This window comes from Equus asinus, chromosome 25, assembly GCF_041296235.1.
Source record: "Equus asinus isolate D_3611 breed Donkey chromosome 25, EquAss-T2T_v2, whole genome shotgun sequence".
NCBI lineage: Eukaryota > Metazoa > Chordata > Mammalia > Perissodactyla > Equidae > Equus > Equus asinus.
The window spans coordinates 31,427,309-31,453,016 of NC_091814.1; positions in this window are offsets into that span (position 1 = coordinate 31,427,309).

The window sequence follows — 25,708 nt, forward strand, 5'->3', positions numbered from 1 at the left end:
TAATTCTTCTCCCCAAAGCCCCCCAGTATGTAGCTGTATATTCTAGTTGTAGGTCCTTCTGGTTGTGCTGTGTGGGATGCCTCCTCAGCATGGCCTGATGAGCGATGCCATGTTCACGCCCGGGATCCGAACCGGAGAAACCCTGGGCCACTGAAGCAGAGCGCGGGAACTTAATCACTCGGCCACCGGGCCAGCTCCAACCTCCTGCTATTTATTTCTATTTCTATTCAATGTTCTGAAATTTGGAGAGCCCAAAACCCTGCAGAAAGACCATTTCAGCTGCTGGCAGAGATACAATGTCACAGAGGTGGGGACGGGGAGGAGCAGCCTCTGCCTTGAAACTCACTGGATCTCAAAATCTCCCCTTCTTCCTCCTCCCTCCCTTCCTCCTCCACCTTCTCCCATCTTCTTTGTCCCCCATTCTTCTCCCTCCCCCTCCTACTCCCCACCCTTGTCTTCTTTCTCCTCTCCCTCCTCCCCCATATCCTCCTCCTCTATCAGTTGTCTAAAGGGAGGGATCATAGCCTTACCCACTAAGTCACCAGGGATGGACAGGGAAGGCTAGATGCGGGAGGCAGGAGGAGGTCCGAGGCCTTTCCTGTCTCATCACTATTTTCAGGTCTTGGGCTGAGGCAGAAGGTTCAGCTCACTGGTCTTGTGACAATATTCAGGTCTAGGATTTGACCAGCAGCTGTCCCCAGCAGACCAGACTTTTGAACACCTTGTTGGACCCTCCATTGTCTCACAGCACCCACCCCCCAACCAAGCTAACATCCCTTGTCTCCAGCTGCTTCTTGGCCCCCTACTGTTCTCATTTGTGATTTTATTTTCCCTGAATAGAGGGAGTTACTCAGAGCTGGGTTCGCATCCAACTGGTCCAGCACCATCTTTCTCCTCCCTGGGCCATTTGCTTCTCTTCGAGAGTGTTCTCGCTGGGTCTGCCTTCCCTCTCTCCATCTGGTGCTGCATGCCCTCTGCGTGGAGCCTGCAGGGCTGGAGCTTGCCAGGCGGCGCAGCCAGCAAGCAGCAGAGCCTTTACAGCGGTGAACTAGGAATCCACACTACGTAGGCTTCTCTCCAGTCTATGTCAGAGAGACGAAACACCTTAGAGAGGTTTCAAAACATTCAAGAAAAGAAAAAGCAAACGCACAGCATGAGAGAGCTTTGTCCAGCCAGCACTTTTACTAGCAATAAATCTTCTTTAAAAACGTATGAGGAAAGAAAGAAAAAAAAATTGGGCAAATTGCTTTGGTGGAAAATCATTTCTCCCTCTCTCAGTCATTTCCCTGCAACAGTTCTTCACTCTCCCAGAGAGAGCCGCCAGCCATGTAAGGCAATGGTGCAAATGAAACTCACGCCGAGCCCTCAGTCAAGTCAGCGACAGGGCACAGACTGCTGCTGTGGGTCCAGCTGCTGTGGCCCGAGGAGCCCACTGGGTTTCCGATTTTGTGCTGACCCTTGCAAGTGTGCTCCAACTGGAAAAAATCGCAGACCTATCCATCCATCTCCGTGTTGAAGTCCCCAGGGGAGGCTGGCAGACAAGCTGCAAGGTGTCTTATTTTCCCTGATCCCGAGGATGGCCGTGGGTCCCTGAAGGAGTCCAGAGTGATCTCCGCCAGGCTGCTGGGAAATGACTGCATACCAAATAGGAACAGAGCCTGGGATCTATTCTCTGTGGCTGGATGTCCAGAGGTCAAACGAGTCTGCTTTAAAAATATCCCTGCATTACCCTTCAGGTGTCCATCACTAGCTGTGAGACTTATGGAGCTTCAGGTCCTTACAAAATAAAGGAGGCATACAGTGAGCAATGTTTGTCACATATCTCTGAATGCAGAGCCCTGGCACTAATTTCCCAGGACCAGGCTCCTTCTCATCTGCTGTACCCATTTGCCTTTGTGATTTGGGCCACACGTTGGGCCCACATGGTATTTGCACTACTCCAAGAGACCGGGAAAGCCTCCAGAGCAGGCTCAGACTCCAAGCTTCTTTACGCACCATTCAGCATCCCTCAGGGAGCAGGGCGCACCACCTTCACTAGGAGGTTCTTGCTGATCGCTTTGGGAGTTTGAGCCTCAGTGACCACACTCTGCCCTGGCCTGATCCCTGGGGCACAACCATGTAGCAACCTGGAGGCAAATGCATGACCCCAAAGAGAATAATTATGTCGTCGCCAATAAATAAACAATCATTGGAACAATTAGTGCTCACGCCTCTGGAGTTTGCTTCTCACCTCAGGACAGCCTTGCTCTCTGACCTTGTCAGTACACTGATATGTTCTAAATAAGTGGTTTTACTGGGGGTGAGATGCAAGCTATCTAGAAACTGAGCGTGACTAGAATACACCATCCCTGGCCTTCCAGGAAGTGATTTGCATTCTGATGCAAAATGATGCTAGAATCCCAAACCTCACCAAGGTTCTCAGCAGCAAAAGGAAACATCGACCCAGTAATAGGCTAAGTAATGTTCCTACTGGTGATGCTGAGCAAGGAAAAGGAATAAGAAAGAGAAGGAGATAAAGGAAGAAAAAGGCAAGCCATTATCTGGGAACCTGAGATGATTGGGGGTAGGACATCAGAGTAGGAAAAGAAAGAAGTGGCAAGAGACAGAAGGAGGGTACGTGACAGGGTGCGGTAGAGGGCCATTCACTGCATTAGATGATCTCTCTCTGTGGCACCTTTTGTCCTCTTAATTAACTCAGTACAAATAGATTGCATACCAATTATAGGCAGGGCTCTCCAGAAATCCTCAGGAAGGAGATATGGAGATAAATAAGATATATGGTTTCTGCTCTCAACTTGCATACAGTTCAGTTAGGGCTAAATTATAGACACAAATACCAAAACCACATGTTGGACATTACTAAGTTTACCACAGAGGTATACATTAGTTTCAAAGAAGAAGAGATTCTTGGCTGGGGGTGGAAAATTTCATGGAGGAGCTGGAATTTGAGCATCCTCTAAGCTAAACGAATGCCCTCTTTCCTGGCACTAATGAATTTTCCCTTTCCAGGGATTCAAGATAAGAAGGTACAATCTTTTATCTCAGAGGCAATTGGGTACAAAATGACAGGTGAGTTAATGATGAAATGTAAAAGTGCTTCCGGACATTTCTAGGTGTAAATTTTGTCCACGATACGCTCCCAATCATGCACCTCCTTCATTCCCACATTGTCTTCTACATCTATTTCTGGCCCCCTCCTCAATGCTACTAAGCACTTTGAGCATCTCTTGTCCCTGTAAGAACCATGGTTGATGTCCATGGCTGCAACAAAGTCTCCTGGGAGCCTGTTAAAGTACAGATGAATAGGCCCTCACTCCAACTAACTGACGTGGGACCACAGTGGGTCCATCTGAATTTCTATATTTATAGGATCCTGAATGAATCTAACAGGAAGTCGTATGTGTTAATCACAGGATCAGTGCCCCTGCTGTAAGGTTCTTCCACCTGTTACATTGAGGACACTAAAATGTCCTGATTATAACGTAAAAATATGGTGACATCTCTCTTGTGAAAGCCAACAGGGAGGGTTCCACTTGTTAATATTTTTCCATTTTTCAGAAGTTTCAGACTTTCTTGGAAGACGAGTTTGGGCAGGGGGCAGGACAGGACCAGGAGTTAGACCTCAGAATTTCTTTATCCAGCTTGGCTGCAAAGCCACCTATGACCTGGGTTGAATCTCAGAGCACCAGGTCATCCACTTAGTCCATACTGGCCCTATAAACTTTGAGCAGACAAGTCTCAGGTGAAAGGTTCTTGAGAGCAAGAAAGCAAAACCCTTCTTTCCCTCTGCAGGGAATTCTTCCTCCCCAGGATGTTATTTCTTCCCAAGAAACACAAATTAACTAACTGCCACTACTGACCTCCAGACCAACACAAACCCATTTCCCCTTGAAATTAACCTTCCATTCAGAATCTAAACAATGTCTAATTAGCTCCAAGCACTGGTGAGCTAACTGGAAGAGAAGTCTGTAGGAAATTAAAACAAGGGGATAGCTTTACTGATGAAAAAAAAGAAGAAGAAATAGCAAAACACCATCCTCCAATTATCCTTCTTCAAACCTCTGCCCCGGTTCCTTATCCTGCATCTTCATCTGTCTTCCTTTCTACAAACCTTGTAAAGGAGTCTGCTTTTCAGACAAATATTTTTCCCATCTCATTTGACACTGAGAAGGCAGGAAAAATATTGCCCATCACGATAAATATCAGTATAATATTCCAATTTTCCAGCATTTGACAGCAATCAAGGGAAGAGTAATGTGTTCCCTCTGTGACTAAATCATTTAGAGACCAAGGTATTCTGTCTCATTCTCATTAGGAAAAAAAATATTCCAATAATCTCATTATCCCAGTGTGAATAACAGTAAAAAAGCGCCAAGACTAATGACTTCTTCCGCGCTTGCCTCCACAGATACGGGCCCGGCTGTGCTTCTGTGGGGCACGACGTGGTAATGGGGTCTTCTTTAACAGTGATCTGATCTGGCAGCAACTGCTGCTCTGAAAGTCCTGCCTAACAGAGCAAAGTCTTGCTTTGTCTGCGACAACATTTACACACACACCCCTGGACCCCAAAGACTCTTTTTACGTACTTCTTAAAAAACTAACTCCGGTGGAAAAAGAATGTGTCATGGCATGTTAAACTTTATGGAAATCCTTCTGGAGAATAACATAATTTCATGGTGCATTACTCTGAAATGACCTAGTACTTGAACAATTAATTTTTAAGATGTAGCATTGACTTCCCCTTGCTGTATTTAACCCAGATCTGAAATTGTCAACAATGCCAAGGGTTGAACAATGAGTTCAGAGAAGAGCAGCAGTCTGAAAATTATTCCATCTCCTGTGTTTTCTTTTATCAGACATAATGCTCCCCTCTTTGGTTCAAAATGAAAGGAGAAAGGAGCAGTTACTCTAATTAGGAACACCTCATAAGCAACACAGCCTGGCAGGAAAACAGCACAGTCTAGCAGACATAAACTCTACTTCTTATCTTTGCCACTAGTTTACTATGTAAACTTGGACAAACTTCTTTTCCTCTCTGGGCCTAAAGTGGGGAAAAGAGCGATCTTGTTTGTTAGGCATCTAAAAGGAATTCCTTGGTGGTAAGTGAATAGATTTATTATATATCCTCAGACCTCCTTGGAACAAAAGCTCAGAATTTCTCCTAACTCTTTTGCTGTCCTTTCTAAGTCCTACTTTTTGTTCTACTACTTGCTTTCCCCATCTCCTTCTCTACACCCACTCCTCCTCTACATGCCCACAGATAAGCAGAGAACTGGTATGCAAGAGCATCTTCTTAAGACTCACATGAGATCATTTAAATTCATGGGAAAAAGCTATAGTATGGTAGAGTTGGAAAGAATCTTATAAAACATCCAAGTGAGTTCCTTCACTCTGGGGAAGAAAAAGACTCAGAGAAGAGAGATTTTTCCCAAGGTCACACAGGTGTTTATTGGTAGAACCACTAATTCCCGGTCCAACACTCTGCCCTCTAGACCAAACTCATGCCACAATTATTGTTTTCCATTATAACAAGCCCAGAGTTCACAAAGGCAACATTGGACTTACATACGCAAGCATGAGAATAAAAGGATTTTAGAGTTCAAAAAAAGCCTTACAAATCATTAAGGCTGACCTGCTAGGTGGGTAACCAGACATCTGGGTTTGCTTAGGGTTGAGGTGGTGTTTGAGACGTGGAACTTAAAACCAGGAGGGTCCCAGGCAAACTGGGATGGGCTGGTAACCCTAACTCATCTCCAAATGATGCTTAAATTTATTCTCCAATCCTCAGCATCCTAACATGAATCTCTTCAGCACTAGAGCATTTACAACATTCTCATTTAGTAAATTGCATTGCTGGAACTCCAACCTGTGACTATGGAGCTGCATTCTGCCCTTTGCGGTCCCACCAAACAAGAACATGGATCTGTTGTTCTGTGTGTGCCCACAGCCACTCTGCTATGGATCCTCTCTCTCAGAATCTGAGAAGACAATAGAATTAGAAGCTATATGGACACAGCAAAGCATTCTAAACATGTTCTTTCTCTCTGCTGGGCTTTGTTTGATGAAAACAACCTCTTATTTCTTCATGGCTACCTATAGAAAGCATTATTAAGTGACTGTAGAACAAGGTTTTTGCTTTGCTTTGCTTTTTACTTATCTGAGATTCCAATGTCCCCAATTTCATTCTGAGGCAGTATTCCTTTTAGGGACTGGCCTCAGGATGATCAGATAGCATAGGGAGACAAATTTCTGAGGCAAGAGAACAACCAGAATCTGTGGCTTTTTGTAAACTCTTCTGGGACCCAGATGACTTTTCTAGCCACGTATATCTGATAGGGCCAGAACTGCTCCCAGATGAGAAGGATTTTCTTAGTACTCTGCTCGCATGGGTGGCTGCTGCAACCTCACCACTAATTCCTTTGGAAACTGACTTGACCCACCATTAGTTCTGTTCAAGGCATTGGTACCTTCTTTCCATAGCACAATGGCTGTTTGGGTAATTTTCCAGGGCACCAAGACAGATAGCTGAGTCCACAAAAAAAAAAAAAAAAAAAAAAAATTGCAAGAAAATAAAATTTGGGGGTAGGTTTTCTCTCCTCCCAATCTTCAACATTTCCCACCATCCTTTTCACTATTGCAGGGACCAACGTCTTTCAGTTGTCCTTCAGCTACCCAAAGTGTCCCCCCTCTCTGCCTAGGCCCTTTCTTTCTCCTAAATACCACACGTTCCAATTAACCACCACCACCCAAAAAAAATAATCATAAAGGAACAAAAAAAAAAGATCTCTCAATTTGTGGTTCTGAGTTGAGTTCAAAAGAAAGCAATTTAATTATCTGATTAAAGAAATGTATGCTAAGGTGAGAATATGAGGTTTAACTTCCACAAGGATTTTTGTCTTAAAAGAGGAGCTCATTAACCATAATGCAAGTCTCTAATGGATTTTCAAAATGTTTGGAAAGAAGAGGGTCCTTTCCCAACCCTTGCCTACTCTCACCAGCTGCTCCTCTTTTTGTCTTCCCAATTGAAAGCTTCCCATTTATATATTAAACTCGGAGAGAAGCTGGCAGCTCATTTGGCTGCTTCTTAAAAAATAAAAATCATTGTTATGTACAGCAGTTACTTTGTAGAATAACCTTCAGTTTGGATCTGTTTGACGTTTCCTCACAATTATACTTAGGTTATGTATTTTTTACAGGAATACCACAAAAGTGATGCTATATTCTTATCAATGAAACATCAGGAAGAATATAACATCTATTTGTCGTATTACTGGTAATGTTAACTTGTATCTCTTGATTAAAATGGAATCTGCCAGGTGACTCCACTGTAGAATTAATTACTAAGTAATTTGTCCTTATTAATTAATAGGTAATTTGTGGGAAGATGCTTTGACTGTAGATAAATCTCTGGTTTCTATTCAAACTTTTACCCACTAGTTTTAATATCTGTTGATGATTCTTGCCTGAATCGTTTAACATTAAGACAGTACTGAAAAGGCGATTTTTCTACTGTCTATACCACGTCTACATTCACTAGTTGGCATCCTACCATCAGATAGAGCTTTCTTTTTTCTTCCATTCATTTATTCATTTATATTAGTATGGAAACATGGATTCCCATTTTATTCAATGGATCATAACCTGTTACTATCATTATTGATTTTGATGTTCTAAATGCCAGATTTGGCTGGTAGGAATTCACACAAGTAGGCTTTTATATGCTTCTGTCACATCTTCCAACATTCTTCGAATGCTTTCGTACATTCTGATGCCTGAAGATGTTGCAGACTCACCTTGTGCTTTCCCTGACCCAGTCTAAGAATCAATGATTTCTTCAAGAAGTTTTTGTTTCTTTCAATGGATAATATTTAGAAAGCAAAATCTAGGTGTGTTCATTGCTCCTGCCATGTCGTTGATTCTAGGTCCTCTCAGTGGGCAAAGCCAGGAAATATATTTATGTATATACACATGAACTTCTATACTTATTTCTATTTCTGTATCCATATGTATGTCGATAGGTAGGTAGGTAAATAGATAAATGATAGATAAAAAGATGATAGATAGAGGGTCAGCCCAGGGGTTCAGTGGTGAAGTTCACACGTTCTGCTTCGGCGGCCTGGGGTTCACTAGTTCAGATCCCAGGTGCGGACCTACGCACTGCTTGTCAAGCCATGCTGTGGCAGGCGTCCCACATATAAAGTAGAGGAAGATGGGCAGGGATATTAGCTCAGGGCCAGTCTTCCTCAGCAAAAGAAGAGGAGGATTGGCAGCAGATGTTAGCTCAGGGCTAATCTTCAAAAAAAAAAAAAAGATAATAGATACATAGATGATAGATAGAAAGCCATGAGTTTACACCAATACCTCCAATTCTAACCCAATACCAGAGGGTGTATTATGGCCTTCTCTCTTTTCATATTTGTAACTCCATTCTTTAACAGTAAGAAACTCTCGCTATTCTCAAAATATTTGCTTATTTGCTCAATCTCCCTGTATTTAACCAATATTGGCTCCTCTCCTTGGTCATATTCACACCTATCCTGACCACACAAATTGCCACATTAGCTTTGGCCCTGCTAGACCATACCACCTTCATTGAATTCTTGGTCCTGGTCCCATGGACACACCAGACAACTGGTCAATTCTTCACACTCAGCCTACATTGCCAAAATTTTTGTGTTGATAGTCAATAATCCATTAGGGAAATCTAAAGAAAACATAAAGATCTTTTATATTTACCCACTGTTTTACCTTTTGTGGTGCTCTTCATTTCTTCCTGAAAACCCAGGCTTCCATCTCTTATCAGAAGATATCCTTTATCATTTTTTAGGTCAGGTCTGTGAAGAGGAATTATCTCTTGTCTTATCTGTCTGAAAAAAAGGAAGAATAATCTTACTGGACATAGAATATAGAATTTGAGGTGGACGATTGTTGCCTGTCATGCCAGTCCACATGCAGGCATGAAATGGTCATTAAGAATCCGGCTGGTTTCTCATTACCCCTTTTATGGTGGGTTCACTTCCTATTCCGCTGTGTCTCCCACAATTAAAGTGGATGTGAGACACTTTTCTCTTAGAAAGGGTACATCTCTTTCTGGATTTAGTTCATTTAGGATTCCTTGAATCCTCAGATCTTTGATGGATTTTTCAAAAAACAGTATGATTTTATAGTTTATCAATTGTCCTCATTGTTAGGATGAAATCAATTGTCTCCTGCATCAGCCCTATTTTTGATACTTTTCTTTCCCTTGGTTTCTACAACTCTAATCTTATTGACTTCTTCTCTAATTTTTGTTCTCTCTTTGTCTAAATCCTCTTCATATCAAGCCTTGAAAAAGCACACCTTGTGGGATCTATTCAAAATGCAAACTTATTTTTGTATTTCACCGTCCGTTTATACTTTTCCATTGGAAGATGTCTTTCCCAAGTCCCTGGATAAAAAATTGGGGTAGTTACTCTAGGAAAATAAATAAAACCAAAGATGATTTATGTCATAGAGTCTCAATTTAGAAATCAGAAATTCCTAGTTGAATGTGTTAATTGGCATTTCAATCTTCTTTCAAAGGTATAACAGCCCTTTCCTCTCCTCACACCCCAAATGGCACAATTGAAAGCAGACTGACTACCTTGAAGAAAGGAGGTGAGGTTCATCTTTTCTTTCTTTATTACTTGCTCCTCGTTGCTGTTTTTAAATTTTCCACGGTTCAATTGAGGATAGGATGGAGGAAGGAGGGAAGAGGAATGAGAAAGCTCTGGCTTGAGTGGAACTGTCTCTAGGAGGGTCTGTTATCTCCAGGCTTGGCAGGAATGGGAAGCTGACTCTTCCTTTCATGAGCAAATGAGTGGGTGTTTTGGAGGCTCTCCTACTAAAACCCCCAAACAGAACTCTCTCTGACATAAGCTCTCTTTGTCAAGGAAACGTTTTAAATAACACCAAACGAACATCTTACCATAAGGTTCACATCCTTTCTCCAAGATCATGCACCCTGGATGCACCATCAGAAGGAAATGCAATTCTCTCTCACTACGCTGCTACCACAGGCCAGTTCATCTGGCTTTTCCCTCACGTTATGATTCCTAAGGCATGTGCTGGATGCCAAGCAATTGTCCTCTCCACTTTAAATACGAGGTTTACATTCCAAGCTCTCCAAGTGATCTCCTTTGAGGTTCTTCCCCACAGACTTAAGTGAGAAATGGTAAGAATCCCAGAATAGACTTTTCCCAAAGAAGTCCTCATCATAAATTCTTCTATCAATTTCTACAGAGCCTTTCACATTTTCTTCGTTGACATGAGAGTTAGCAAAACCTTCTCAGACACCTAATTTTAAATTTCTGCCTGGTGATCTGACACCCCGCTTTGTAATTTGTACATCTATTTTTTTCTTATTGTCTCAGTGAAAGCTTCCAATTTAACATCCTGTTTCATCTTCCTTTCTCCATCCATTAAATATTGATATTCCACAGATTTCTGTCCTTGAGCCAATTATTGCTTCATTCAATACACTTGCCTTCTCTGAGCGGTTTTTCCACTCTTGTGGCAACAATTATGTACATGCAAATTTGTTCCAAATCCTTACGTCGAGTTCCATTCCCTCACCTGAGCCTCTGACTGTTAATTCCAGCTACTTATTGAATACTAACAGTGTAGAGGCTTCATGGGAACTTTAAATGTAATAAGTCCCAAAACAAACTTAACATTTTCTTCATGCTGTTTCTAACTTGCACATACATGCCTTCAGTTCTGCTCTTCTATCTACCTGGAATGACCTTCCCTTCCCCGCCACATTTCATTTCTGTCTATGTATTGAGAAACCTACTAACCTTCTAGCCTAGACATCAACTTCTCATTCCAACACCCAGAAAATTTGATTGCTTCTCTTCTGGATCCCACAGATTTTCCTTTCCTCCACTAATGGCATTGCTTTCTATATATTCACACGTGTGCCTGTCTCTGTCCTTGTACCTTGGGAGTTCCTCCCAGGCAAGGACCATGTCACACTCATCTCTGCATTCCCTAGTGCCCAGGGCAGTCCCAGTGCACAGTCGGGTCTCACCAAATGTTTGTTTTATGTTAATTTTGCTCTATAGACGTCATATCAATTGATTTTTACAATATATCATCAGAACAAAATTATTACTATCTCCAAATTCTGGACAACAAAATTACAGTTCAAATAATGTTGTCACTAGAAACAAGGTCTCGCTGGAGGACAGTGGAGTCAGCACTTTAAAACTATATATTTTACTCATAGCTGAGTACTCCTCTTTTCTGGGGTGTTTGTTTTCATTCCAACCTTAGAGTGTCTGGCCTTTCAAGCATCTCTAAAGATCTTTCAATCTCTAAGCACGTACCACACATTTTTAGATAAAAGATTTATGAGGACACTGCCTCTATTCTTCTGCCTCCTCCAATTCCTTCCGAACAACAGGCCTAAAATACATGAGCCAATTCCTTTGGCTAATTGATATTTCATAGGCTTTCTACTTTGTTTCGTCATGTCATGATAGCCATACAAGTTGTTTATAATACTGGTACAAGGCCACCTCTATGCTTCTCTGCCCTTTTTGTTTACACAAGCAAGTCATCTACAACTTGGCCTGCAGTTAAAAGGGCACCACAGAGCCATGTGTCTCTCCAGGAGCCAGGCGTTGTGCTGAGAGATGCTTCAGGCTGTTTTCTCCAGCCCTGGCCTGTGACTCATAGGTGGGTATTGTAAAGAAACACTGAACTTTGTCTTATTAAACTTTTTTGATTCTGACAAAGATTTTCCTCAGCTTTGCCAGTTAATATAGTTGGCATATGTCTTAGCAGAAACTGGGATGGAGCTTGCATTCATGTAATTCATTCTGGGAAATGATTTCAGGAAAGAGTAGTCAGGGAGAAGGGCAGGTAAAATTGATGAGGGTGAAAAGCCAGTATAAGGGTGTAGTATTGAGCTGGTCACTCCTGTGGACAATGGTGATGAGGATTTTTAGTCTGGTTAATTTTAAAACTGCAGATGAGAAGCAGGCTCCGAGGAGTGGAATTTGCTTGCCCCTTTCTTGGGAAACATTTACATTTCTAAGGGAAACCTCTGTCTGTAAAGATGCCTCCCTCTCTGTGCCAGGAAGAAGGGGGATGGCCTTATCTCTAGAAACTCTTAATCAATGCCAGAGGCAAGAACTTAAGTTGTTTACTGCCTGGCAACCTCATGTAACTGAACCCCCCCAATCCTCCTTTGTCTTTAGTTGAAGATAATATTTAAGTGGTGACTTCTGCCATTTACTCAATCGGGTTTGATTCTTATCTAAAAGTTGTGGGACCGCCAAATGGCCGGACCCACGGCCGGACCCTACGGGGACTGATACCATTTTAACTTTTTTACATATTCTTTCCTTTGTCTTGTAAAGAGATAACTCACATACCTATGCCTTAAATTTAGCTCTAACCCTCAACTTGGAGCAGCAGAAGTGGCAGCAGCAACATGCCGGCAGCAGTTCTGCCTGCCCATGGGTCCTGTCACCATGCCAGCGGCGGCAGCAGCAGCTCCCCATGCCAGCAGCATCTCTGACTGCCCGTGGGTCCTGTCCCCACACAGCAGCTCTGACTGCCCATGGGTCCTGTCCCCATGGCAGCAGCAGAAGCTCTGACTGCCTATGGGTCCTGTCTCCATGTTATTCTATACTATTCTCTAAATAAAAGAGCACTACTGCCAGATCTTAAGAGTCTAAGAAATCTTTCTTTCAACTCCTCGGCTCACCGACCCCGCATCAATGGGACATCAATTTCACTGGGACACACTGAGGAGCTGGTACAAAATACACTTCAGAAATGTCCACCTCAAGGAAGGAAGTGGACAAGATTTACCACAAGCTCCCGTTTCCCATTGATCAAAGATTGTTCCATGGAATATTAACTCCCACTCACTTCTAAGTTGTGTATGTAGATGCCAATTACTTCCTGCACCATCCCCACCATGGTGTCACATGATCTTGAGGCAAAAAGCAAGCAAGGGGATGTCAGGTTGCACCTGTGTGACGCTGGCTGCCCTAGCAATGACTGGGGTAAAGAGTGGGCTGAGTGAATGTGAGACAAGGCACTTGAAGAGTCCAGTTTAACAGTGAGTCTAAACTAGACAGCTGGTCTCCAATGACAGGGCTGTGCCAGAGTTTCCTTTAGGAGGAACTGGAAAACAGAGAGCGGTGTCAGAATATATGTATGGGTGTGTGAGAGCTTCTCAGAAGCCAGTATCATCAGGGCCAGTACCATTGAGAGGAAAAGTCAGAGGATTCAAAGGGCTGTCAAAGAACTGCCAACAAAACAATACAGACAGCCAGAAGCTGTGCCTTGGACTCACCAAGTCACCTAATCCAGGATTCTCCAAGTTCTGCTTTGTCTACTGCCGCTAGCCTGTGTTCAGCTTAGCCTACGGGGCTAGATGGACATCCACATCCTCAAGGAAGCTGCGTGGTCCAGAGATCAGCCATGCTGCATCCCACACTGCTTTCCTCAGCAAAGTTAGCCTGGTAAATTTAAGAGGCAATGTCCTCCATCACCTCTGCCTCCAGCTGAGACTCTCCAGTTTAAACTCTCATCTCCCACCCAATTAGGGGACAAGTGCCACCGGCCCCTCTCTATCACCCCTGCCCATCATTGTGATGTCCTCCTAATGGTCACTTGGCTTATTACAGGCAACACTCCAGGACTTGGCCTGCCCCCACATTTCTTTCCCAACCCTTTTCAAAACCTTCCTCTTGTGTTGTTTGAACCTATAGTAAGTCAAATAATGTCCCCAAAAAAGCCCATGCCTTAAATCCCTGAACTTGTGGAAATATTACATTACGTGGCAAAGGGACTTTGCAGATTTTGTTGTTATAGACCTTAAAATAGGGAGATTATCCTGGATTGTTCATGCAGGCTCAATCTAATCACTTGAGCCCTTAAAAGTTAAGAAATTTCTCCAAGTGGAGTCAGCCAAAGATGCGACAAAAGAGAAGCAGGAAAGATGAGGCAGAAGTGGAGGTCAGGGAGATTGAAATGTGAAAAGGACTTGCCTCACCATTGTCAGCTCTGATGGTGAAGGGGGCCATGACTCAAAAAAGGCAGGCAGCCTCTAAAAGCTGAAAACAACCCCACCCAACAACCAGCAAGGAAATAGGACCTCAGTCCTACAACCCTATGGAAGTGGATTCTGCCAACAACCCAAGCGAGCCTGGAAGCAGGTTCTTCCCCAGAGCCTCCAGTAAAGAATGCAGCCCTGCAGACATCCTGATTTCAGTCCTGTGAGAGCCATTTCAGACTTCCGAGCTGAAGACACTAAGGTAATAAATTTATGTTGCTTTAAACAGCCAATTTGTGGTAATTTGTTAAAGCAGCAACTGAAAGTTAGTATCAAGGCTTAAATGCTTCAAAAACAACTGTTTTGTTTACCTCTGATAAGCTGGTTGATTTTTAAGGTGCTTTGGATTGGCTATCTTACTTTTCTCAGGAGAAGTTGCATTTTCAAACTTGGGAGCAATATGGAAAAAAATGGAAGATTCTGAGACATGGGTACCCATTCCAAAGGAGGCTCCCCACCATCAAATTTAAAACCTTGGGATTAACATTATCAACATGAAGGTAAAGAGCAAAAATCATTGAGGGCTCCTCAGTCCATAAGGTTAACATTGGCTCAACTGGCCATCCACCCTCTAGCACATTGCTTAAAATCCTGAGAAATATGCCATAGGGATGCTCCAGGCAATTGCACATCCCGCTCCCCAGGAATCCCCACCATGCTCCCGTCCTGAAGGTCTGGACTGGGCAGATTTGCACTCTCTCCTCCCTGACTTCCTGATTCCCCCTTGCTCTGGCTTCTTCTCTTCTGGTCCCTCTATAACTCTCTTAGACCCTGCAGGGCACTGTCCTAACTGATGGCAGGGTCTGCTCCAAACTCCGTTCTGTCAGAGAAGTGGAAAAGGGAAGTCAGGAAGCAGTGAGAAAGCCTTTAACAATCTCTTCTTCTCCTATCAAAGGATTCCCTATCCAGGTAAAGAGGACAAAGGGAGGAATTACTCTGTGCTGTCTCCTTTGGGTCAGGCTTGCTCATGATGCCATTAAAGTTCCATTCTGAGATTAGAACGGAAAGAGAAGAGAAGAGATAATGGATGCGGCCAATGCAAGCAAAGCAAAACAAGAACAGTGAGTACAATTGAGTAGTTGTTTTTACTATTTTGCATTCCTTTAGGCCATGTGTCTTCTCCAAGCTTCCTTTACTTCTCTGCTAATATGACAGCCTGGTCTTAATTCTGGATGCCACTTGCATCTGGTTTCATCTATACTTTTGATCCATATTTCCAGATTATACCCTACATGACACATCACCTTTCTATATCAGTTCAAACTCATAGATCAACTCTCTCTTCTGATTTCAACAGAAACTGCCTCATCTTGTCACCTTGGTCCCCCAGGCAAAATGTAAAAATTGGATACCTTTCTCTCCAGAAAGGAGTGCTTTAAAATATACAGGAACCAACAAATAGATGCTAAAATTAGTGGGTAAAAGTTTATGGAGAAACAGAAGAGTATCTCACCCAAAATAAGTATTAATTTTAAAGGGAAAATAAGCACCTTTTCAGGAGAGAAACCTGGTAGACACACCTTAACCAAGTGATCAATGTCAACATCAACATTTATAAGACGTCAACATCATGTACCCCTTGATATCATATTCTGAGAAGGGCATATCACGTCTATGGCATTTTTACCAAAAATGTGTAATCTGAATCAGTCATGAGAAAGCATCAGACAAACCCAAATTGAGGGAAATTTTACAAAATACCTGACCAGAGCTCTTCAAAAATAGCCTGGTCACAAAAGACAAGAAAAACAGAAACTGTCAAAGATTGGAGGAGATGAAGAAAACAAACATGAAATTAAATGCAACACAGCATCCTGGATTGGATCCTGGAACAGAAGAAAGAAATCAGTGGAAAAACTAGTGAAAGCAGAATAAAATTTGCAGCCTAACTAATTGTATTGTACCAACATTAACTTCTTAGCTTTGATCACTATAACGTGATTATATGACATATTAGAGACTCTGGACCGTAGATATAAGAGAACTCTCTGTGCTATTGGCAACTCTTCGTAGTCTAAACTTGACTCTGCTGCAAATTACCTGTATGACCTTGAAAAATTAAACTGAGTCTCATTTATTCATCTTTGAAAGTTTTAGATCAAATGATCTCCAAAGATCCAAACTGAAATAAAAGAGAGGAAACATAAGCAAACGAAGAGAAGAAAATGATAACTGAGTGTACAAAATTTGTAAGACAAACCTTTCACATATAATATTCATCTTCAAAATAACCAAAATACACACACGACAGGCAAGCAAATTTCAGTAAGATAATGAGTAAACACTCAGCACACATTGTAGGTACTCAATAAATGTAATTGTTTGTGACTCCACAAAGTGATTTACCCGAGAAAGTAGAAAGGCTTTATTTTGGACCCTGGCCTTCTAGACTCTTAACGTGGTTCAGAGAGAAGGAGTAGTATATAAGGAAATAGTCTGAAAAACAAAACAGAATTAACATCAAAATCATGCGGGGTCGGTGAGCCGAGGAGTCGAAAGAAATATTTCTTAGTCTCTTAAGATCTGGCAGTAGTGCTCTTTTATTTAGAGAATAGTATAGAATAGCATGGGGACAGGACCCATGGGCAGTCAGAGCTTCTGCTGCATGGGGACAGGGCCCACAGGCAGTCAGAGATGCTGCCGGCATGGGGAGCTGCTGCTGCCGCCGCTGGCATGGGGACAGGACCCATGGGCAGGCAGAGCTGCTGCCGGCATGTTGCTCTTGCTGCTGCCGCTTCTGCTGCAAAGTTGGGTGGAGAGTAAGGCTAAATTTAAGGCATAGGTATGTGAATTATCTCTTTACAAGACAAAAAAAAAGTTAAAATGGTACCAGTGCCGTTAGGGTCCGGCCATTGGGTGGTCCCACAACTTTTAGATAAGAATCAAACTGGATTGAGTAAATGGCAGAAGTCACCACTCAAATATTATCTTCAACTAAAGACAAAGGAGGATTTTGGGGTGGGGGGTCAGTTACATGAGGTTGCCAGACAGGAAACAACTTAAGTTCTTGCCTTCCCCATTAAGAGTTTCCAGAGATAAGGCCACACCCCCTTCCTCCTGGGGAAGGCATGGAGATTTCCTTCACAAATGCAACTGTCTCTGATCAAAGGGCAAACAAATTCCACTCCTCGGAGCCTGCTTCTTATCTGTAGTTTTAAAAGTAACCAGCCTAAAAATCCTCGTCATAAACCGTTTTAAAATTAAGCATCCTAAAAATCCTCATCACTACAAGATACTATTTAGATCTGAGGAAAAGGAAGAGAACTGGAAAGTCAACAATGTTCCAAGAATGAAAAATCTCCAGTGGATTAAAATCTGAGGCTACAGAGAATAATCTACTGTGTGAATGAACCATTTGAAATCCCACCCCTACAGGACCACACATCTAGCTGGACTAGCTAAGTGGAGTCAGGATCACAGGACCACTCCCCTAACTCTCTGCCCAGGATCAGAACCAGTCACATGGATCAGGTCACTGGAGCTGTATTCATGCCTCTTCTCTGTGTACCTTTGAATAAACAGCAATAGAGACTAAGCTGACTTAGACTTTGCTCTAAAGAACTCTGCGTTTAAGTGGTTTTGAAAATGGGCTTTATGGATTGGTAGAAAAGATATACTGATAGATCTTTGAACAAAAGTCCAAAAGAGTGATCAAGGGACAATTTGAAAACATATACAGGATATTTGCTTCTAGGAATGGCAGGCTAGGTTATTTGGACTAATTTTCAAGCTGAAGACAAAATGCTGGAAAAAATATTTTTTAAATATTTTCTTTAAAATATCAAAGAGCTGAGGCAGTGGCATCACCAAGACAGCAGAATAAAAGACACCAGCCTCACTCCCCCCAACAAAGATCAACAATTAGATAGCTACACATGATTGAAAATAGCTCTGGGAGAGCTCAGGAGACCAATTAAGAAAAATCAGCAACACAGTGGAACAAAAGACCTGAGAATACCACACAAAAAGGGTAGACAGAACAGCTTCATTCTGCCCATATCATCCCATCCCCTAGGGCTGCACTGGTCAGCACCACGAGGGAACTCCCCAGGATTAAAGAGCTTCCTCACCAGGAAAGGGAGAGGAGGATGAGCCATCAGCTTCCCCAGACGTCCAGGGCACCGCATGAAGGACCCGAAGAACCCCCTTTGGGTTCACCTCAAAAAGAGACCAGAAAGCTGAGACCTCTAGAGGTGGCTAGCAACAAGGAAGAAGGGCAGAGGCTACCAATATAGCCACACAGGAGGAGTGATCCGGGTTCCCAGTGACCTGCTCTGCAGAGGACTCCAGCAGCCTTTACTGCAGAGGACTCCAGCAGCCTTTACTGCTGAGGACTCCAACAGCCCTTGTGGATGCTGTAGACACCCCAGTTTCATCACTCAGGATCTCATCAAGGACCCCAGCCATCAGCTCCAGAGAGGACCCCAAAAGCTTTCACTGCTGAAAACTAACAGCCAGTACAGCTGTCCTGGACCTCCTGCAGATGTCACCCTAATGTTTTCTCCCTACAGGTTTTCAAGTTCACAGATGCCAGCTGCCCAAGTCCCTCTCTACTCCCTCCCATCCATCCCTCAGCCTGGGATCTTCAAGGGCAGCCTCTGCAGCTGCATGCATGCAAGACACCAGCCTAGACCTCCATAGCTGACCCCACCGCTACGTGCACATTCATGGCTAACCACAGCAGCAGCAGGACTGCACACTGACACCAAGGGCCTCCACAGCTACTTGTGGGCCTGGATCCATCCCTGACTCCTGTCACTGAATGGCACCACTAGGCTCACTGCAGGGACACCCACATGCTGTGAGCCTGACTCCCATCATTGGCCTCCATTGCCATGCTCATAATGACATTAGAACCTACAGTAACATGACCGCATGCTGATAGCCAGGGCCCCCACAGCTGTTAGTGCACTCAGATTTGTTTCTGACCCCTGCTTCTACCTCCAACCCTCACCCCCATGTGTGTCTGCAGCTGATACTTGCCACTGCACAGGCACCTGCAGCCGTCCCCCACAATCAAGTGTGCTGCCTGTGCTGGTCCCTAGCCACTGGACCTAGAGACACTGCTGAAGACCCCAACAGTCCTTGCAGCCACTGTGGACTCCCTGCAGCTTTCGCCAAATATCACACAGTTGTGAATGTTGTGGACCCCAGCAGCCTAAACCAAGGAGACATCACACCCCCCTCCCACCTGGAACCATCTCATGGCCCTGCACTTGGTGCCCTGCACTGCTAGACCTGGGGTCACAGCACATTCCAGTGTTTCCTCACCTGCAGGTAAAAGGTCTTTCCTTTTCACAGTCATTTCACAAAGTCTGGAAGAGGTGACTGCTTCTTCAAATGCACAGACTCCTATGCAAGGCTGCTGGCATCATGAAAAATCAGGGAAACACAACTCCACCAAAGGAACACAGTCAACTTCCAGTAACTGACACAAAGAAGCAGAGATACACAAATTGCATAAGAAAGAATTTAAAATAATAGTTCTAAGAAAGTATCAAAGTGCTGAAAGGTGTTATTATCAGGTTTAAAATAGAGGAAAAGTCAAGAATTCAGAAGAGCAAATTGGGATTCCATGCTGCCTTTTCCCTGAGGGCATTTGACAGTCAAGAGGAAATGGCTACAGAACTGAGCTAAAGTTTTGATGGATTTTCTAGGTGAAAAGGGCAAACTGAAAACCGAAGGTGGGGAGTCCTATAGAACAACCCCCTTTCACACATGCTTACACACTAAACCAGCACATCAAAGAGCTAACCCCCCCAGAACAGAGGCTCCTTAGCAAAACATCTCTCATACCCTGACAAGAAAAATAGCAAGGATGATAGAAAGGTGATGTGGGAGAAATGAAAAGACCCATCTTTAAGAAGCTATAAACTAAATTCTGACAATGCAGTGGAAATTGCTCAAATTTCCATGATCTGGTTGGTCCAAAATATGCCATCTGACAGTATCATTCCCAGATGCCTGAAAAAGCAAACTCAAATCAACTCTGGAGGAGGATATCGTCATCCAAGGCCTCTGAGAATCTAAACAAATAATTTTCAAGGGCCATGAGTGGCAGAGAAAATTTTCAATTACATAAAGAAGCAAGGTAACAGAAATGAGAACCAGCAGACAAGGAGCAGAAACAGATCTCTCAAGTATCTTTTCAGATACTGAAACAACCAGAAATGTATTTTAAAACCATTATACTTGCTATTTAAAAAAAATAAAATATCTGCTTTTTCAAATAACAATATTTGAGGAAAATGGTTTGAAACCTGGCATGTAAGGAGCTGGAAGTTGTCATTCCCGTCCTCACAACAAGAAAAAACTGAACTGAAAATCAACATCTCTTCTTAGATCCAACAGAGAATTTAGATCACAGGGCAAACTGTTGCCCCCAGGATTGGAGAGGCAGACAGGCAGATACAAAGAATAACAATTTAAAGGAGCACAAACCTCCACCGGAACCATAACTTGGATAAAAATGCCTAAGCTGTAATTGGTGAATTGCTGGAGACTCAGTGTAGACAAGTCTGAAAGTTAAAAACTCCAGGATGGCTCAGTATAAGGGGGTGTACTATGCTTTGTGAGTCTTACCTCTAGGGGCTGTACCAAGTTCTCACAGTGAATACTGGAGGAAATCCCCTCATACTACCAGTAGGGGAAGGGGATAATAAATCATTTTAAAATACACTAGAGCATTCTGTTCTTAACAAGGACTGCCTTTAAGCAAACAGTAAAACATAGCTTAACCCCTTGCCAGATAAACATAAAACCTTGCAGTAAAGGCCCATTTACCTCGGTTCCTTTATACCCAGTACATCATGTCTGGCTTTCAACAAAAAATTACAAGGCATACTAAAAGAAGAAGACACAGTTTGAAGAAAAAAAGTGAGCATCAGAACCAGACTCAGTGATGGCAGAGATGCTGGAATTATCAGACCAGGAATTTAAAATAAATATGGTTATTATGCTAAAGGGTTTAATAGAAAAAGTGAAAAACATGCAATAACAGATGAGTAATGCAAGCAGAGATATGGAAACTCTGAGAAAGAATCAAAAGCAAATGGTAGAAATCAAAAACACTGCAACAGAAATAAAGTATTCCTTTGATAGCTTTATCAATAGACTAGACACAGATGAGGAATGGGTTAATTAGCTTGAAGAAACGCCAATAGAAACTTCCAAACTGAAATGCAAAGAGGAAAAAGAATGAAAAAGACATAATAAAATATCCAAGAACTGTGGGACAAGTACAAAAGGTATAACTCACAAAATGGGAATATCAGAAGGAGAAGAAAGAGGCAAAGGAAAAGAAGAAATATTTGAAGTAATAATGACTGAGAATTTCCCAAAATTAAAGACAGGCACCAGTACATAGATCTAGGAAGCTCGGAGAACACCAATCGTGATAAATACTAAAAAATCTACAGTGAGGCATATCATATCCAAACTGCAGAAAATCAAGGAAAGAGGCAATCTTGAAAGAAGTTGCAGGGGATGGGGGAATCAAAACCTTATCTATAGAGGAGCAGGATAAAAATTATATCAGACTTCTCAGAAATCATGGAAGCAAAAAGAGAGTGAGTAAAATGTTTAAAGTGTTGGGGGAAAAACCCCACCAACTTAGAATTCTGTATCCAGAAAAATTATCCTTCAAAGGTGAAGAAGAAATAAAGATTTTCTAAGACAAACAAAATTGAGAAAATTTATTGCTACTAGACCTGTCTTGCAAGAAATGTTAAAAGAAATTCTTCAAAAAAGGAATGAAATATAAACGTCAAATCACATTGCACACCTGAAACTAATATAAAATTGTATGCCAACTATGCTTCAACAAAAAAAGGAAGAAAACTGGTATCAGTCAAAAACTTGGATCCACATTAAGAAGAGTATTAGAGAAGGAATAAATGAAGGCAAAATAAAATCTTTAATTTTTATTCTTTTTTTTTAAAAAAGATTTTATTTTTCCTTTTTCTTCCCAAAGCCCCCCAGTACATAGTTGTGTATTTTTAGTTGTGGGTCCTTCTATTTGTGGTATATGGGATGCTGCCTCAGCATGGCTTGATGAGCGGTGCCATGTCCGCGCCCAGGATCCGAACTGGTGAAACCCTGGGCCGCTGAAGCGGAGCACGCGAACTTAACCACTTGGCCACGGGGCCGGCCACTTATTTTTATTCTTAATTGACTAAGAGATAATAGTTTCAATTTGTCAAAATAATAATGGCAACAATGTATTCAGTGATTATAGTTTATGGATAAGTGAAATGAATGACAACAATGTTATAAAGGATAAGAGAGAAGAATTGGGAATACTCTAAGGTACTTGCACTATCCATGAACTACTATACTGTTATTTGAAAGAAAACTTAGATTAGTTATAAATGTGTACTGCACACTCAAGAGCAATCACTGAAAAGGTAAAAAAAAAAAAAAGATAATAGTTGAGAGTCATCCAGAATTGAGGGAAGACACCAATCCATAAAATTAAAAAGCCCTATGAATTCTACGAAAGATAAAAAAGTCTATGCCACACATATCATTGTAAAAACTACAGAAAAGCATCAGCAAAGAGAAAATCTTAAAAGCATTCAGACCGATTTTCAACAAATATAAGGTACAGAGAGACATATGAAATGCACATAACATAGCACAACAACAGAACCAGCAACATCTCGAATGTTGGAATCTTTATAGGCCAAACAACACATTTCTTCAACAAATAAATTACAAGAAAAAAGCAGAGGCATTTGTGAGTAGGGTTATACATGAAACGTGATTGACATGAGTTGGTAATTATTGAAGCTGGATGATTAGTACATGTGGATTTATTATACCACTCTTCTACTTTTGTATATATTCAAAATTTTTCATGATGAAACTTTAGTTTAAAAGAGGAAGTGGTTGGGGCCAGCCCCACAGCCTGGTGTTTAAGTTTGGCACACTCCACTTTGGTGGCCCGGGGTTCGGTTCCTGGGCACTGACCTACACCACTCATTGGCAACCATGTTGTAGAGGCAACCCAAATACAAAATAGAGGAAGATTGACACAGATGTGAGCTCAGGGAAAATCTTCCTCCACAAAAAAAAAAAAAAAGGAAAAAGGAAAAATAAATAAAAGGTGCATTTCTCAACAGCAACAATGAGGGACAGAAGTCAATAGAATGAATTCTTTAATGTGCCAAATTAATTAACTACCAATTTAGAATTATGCACCTGGCAAAAATATCTTCCAAGAATGAGGACAAAATAAAGACATTTTTGGGAAAATAGAAACAGTAAAACTTCTCTAAAGGAAAGTGATTCCAAATGGTATAATAGAGAAGGTATAAAAAGGGACACCATATGGAAGATCTGAGATATAAAAAGAAATGAAAAGAACATGGTAAATACGTGGATAAATATACTTGAACATGATCTGTATAAAACAGTAATAACAATGTCTAGTGGGGTTATTTAAAAATGATAGTAATAAAATAGACGGCAGCAAGAACAACAACAAAAAAAATCCATATAATCCATGAGAAGTTTAAATGGCATTAAAATGTTCTAAGGTTCTTGAATTATCTGGGAAGCAGGTAAAGATGTTAATTAATTTTAGACTTAAACGATACGCATGCTTTAAATTCTAGGGTCCCTAGTAAAAAGGTAGAAACTATGTCTTTAACATTCAAAGGCAAAAAATACAATGAAAAAGATATAAATCCACAATTTGGCAAGAAAATTTTAAAAAATGAACATAGAGCAGATATAGCAAACACAAAAGCACAAAATAAAATGCTAAATTTAAACCAAATGCCCCATGAATTATATTATGTATAAATAGACAAAATATTCAGATAAGTACTGACTTTCAAAAGCATTCAGCTATATGTTACTTAAAAGAAACATCTAGTGGCTGGCACATGGCCAAGTGGTTAAGTTCGCGCTCTCTGCTGCAGGCGGCCCAGTGTTTCGTTGGTTTGAGTCCTGGGCGTGGACATGGCACTGCTCATCAAACCATGCTGAGGCAGCATCCCACATGCCACAGCTAGAAGGACCCACAACGAAGAATATACAACTACGTACCAGAGGGCTTTGGGGAGAAAAAGAAAAAAAAAATAATTAAAAAAAAGAAGAAACATCTAAAACTTAGGGATATGAAAAGATTTAAAAAAATGATTGAAAACTTTAGACAAAAGAAAGTTCGTATCGCTATATGAATATCTGTCAAAATAGACTTTTAGATGAAAAGCATTGCTAGAGAAAAGGAGAACAATAACTTTATAATAAGAAAATCTAAAGTTAAGCAGTAAACTATAACAACTTTACATTTGTATGCATCTAATAACATAGTCTCAAAATATGTAAAGCAAAAATTCATAACTATAAGGAACTGATATAACAAGAAAAAAATCAGTAAAGAAATACAATATTTGAACAACAAAATTAACATCATAGACATATGTAGAAGATTCTATCCAACAGCTACAGAATATGCATTCTTTTCAAGCATACATACAACACTTTTTAAAATAATCAGATACTGGGACATAAAGTGAAATGAACAAATTTTTGAAGAAATAAACTTTATAGAATATGTTCTGTGACAATAACATAATTAAGCAAAAAATCAACAACAAAAAGATGACTTGAAAAAGTCCTGTTTGGTAGAGTTAATAAATACACTTTTAAATACTTTCAGGTCAAAGAATAAAGCATAATAGAGGTTTCAGAGTGTTTTGAACTGAAAAATAAGGAAATAATATGTATACTATGACCTGGGATGAAGCTAACAGAATACATAGAAATTTATAGCCATAATTATTCATACTGGAAAAGGAGAAAGATCGGAAATCAATGAGCTAAGCATCATTCAGAAGAAATTATAATAAAAACATCAAAATAAACCTAAATAACATAGAGGAAAAGAATTAATGTAGGTCAGAGCTGAAATTTAATTTAAAAAATATGAAAGAAGAAAGAAGCTTTTTATGTGTTCTTTTGGAATGATGTTCAAGACATATTGTTATGAAAGAATTAAAAATATATGTTGGGGGCCAGCCCAGTGGAGTAGCAGTTAAGTTCATGCACTCTGCTTTGGTGGCCCAGGGTTTGCCAGTTCGGATCCCAGGTGTGGATGTACACACCGCTTATCAAGCCATGCTGTGGCAGACATCCCACATATAAAGTAGGGGAAGATGGGCACAAATGTTAGCTCAGAGCCAATCTTCCTCAGAAAAAAGAGGAAGATCAATATCAGATGTTAGCTCAGGGCCAATCTTCCTCCAAAAAAAAATATATATATATATGTTGTACTCTGCTACCATTTGTATAAAAAGGATATATTTATATTTGGAGAATTTTCAGTGTTTATACCCTCTGTACCATCATAGTTTTAAACAAAATGAAAATTACATTTTTTAAAATTAAGTAAACACAAATTTTAAATGAAAAAAATGATCAGTTGACCCTGCCCCAGGAAAAGGAACTAGAGTGAAGGCAGACTCATAAATACCCCATTCAAGTGAAGATGTCATTGCCTATGCTTTTACTGATCTTAAGTGAATGAGGCGGTAGTGCTGGCAGTGGGAGAGATGGAAGTGCCAGTGATGGAGGCGGTGAAGGTGGCAAGGTGGAGATGGTAGA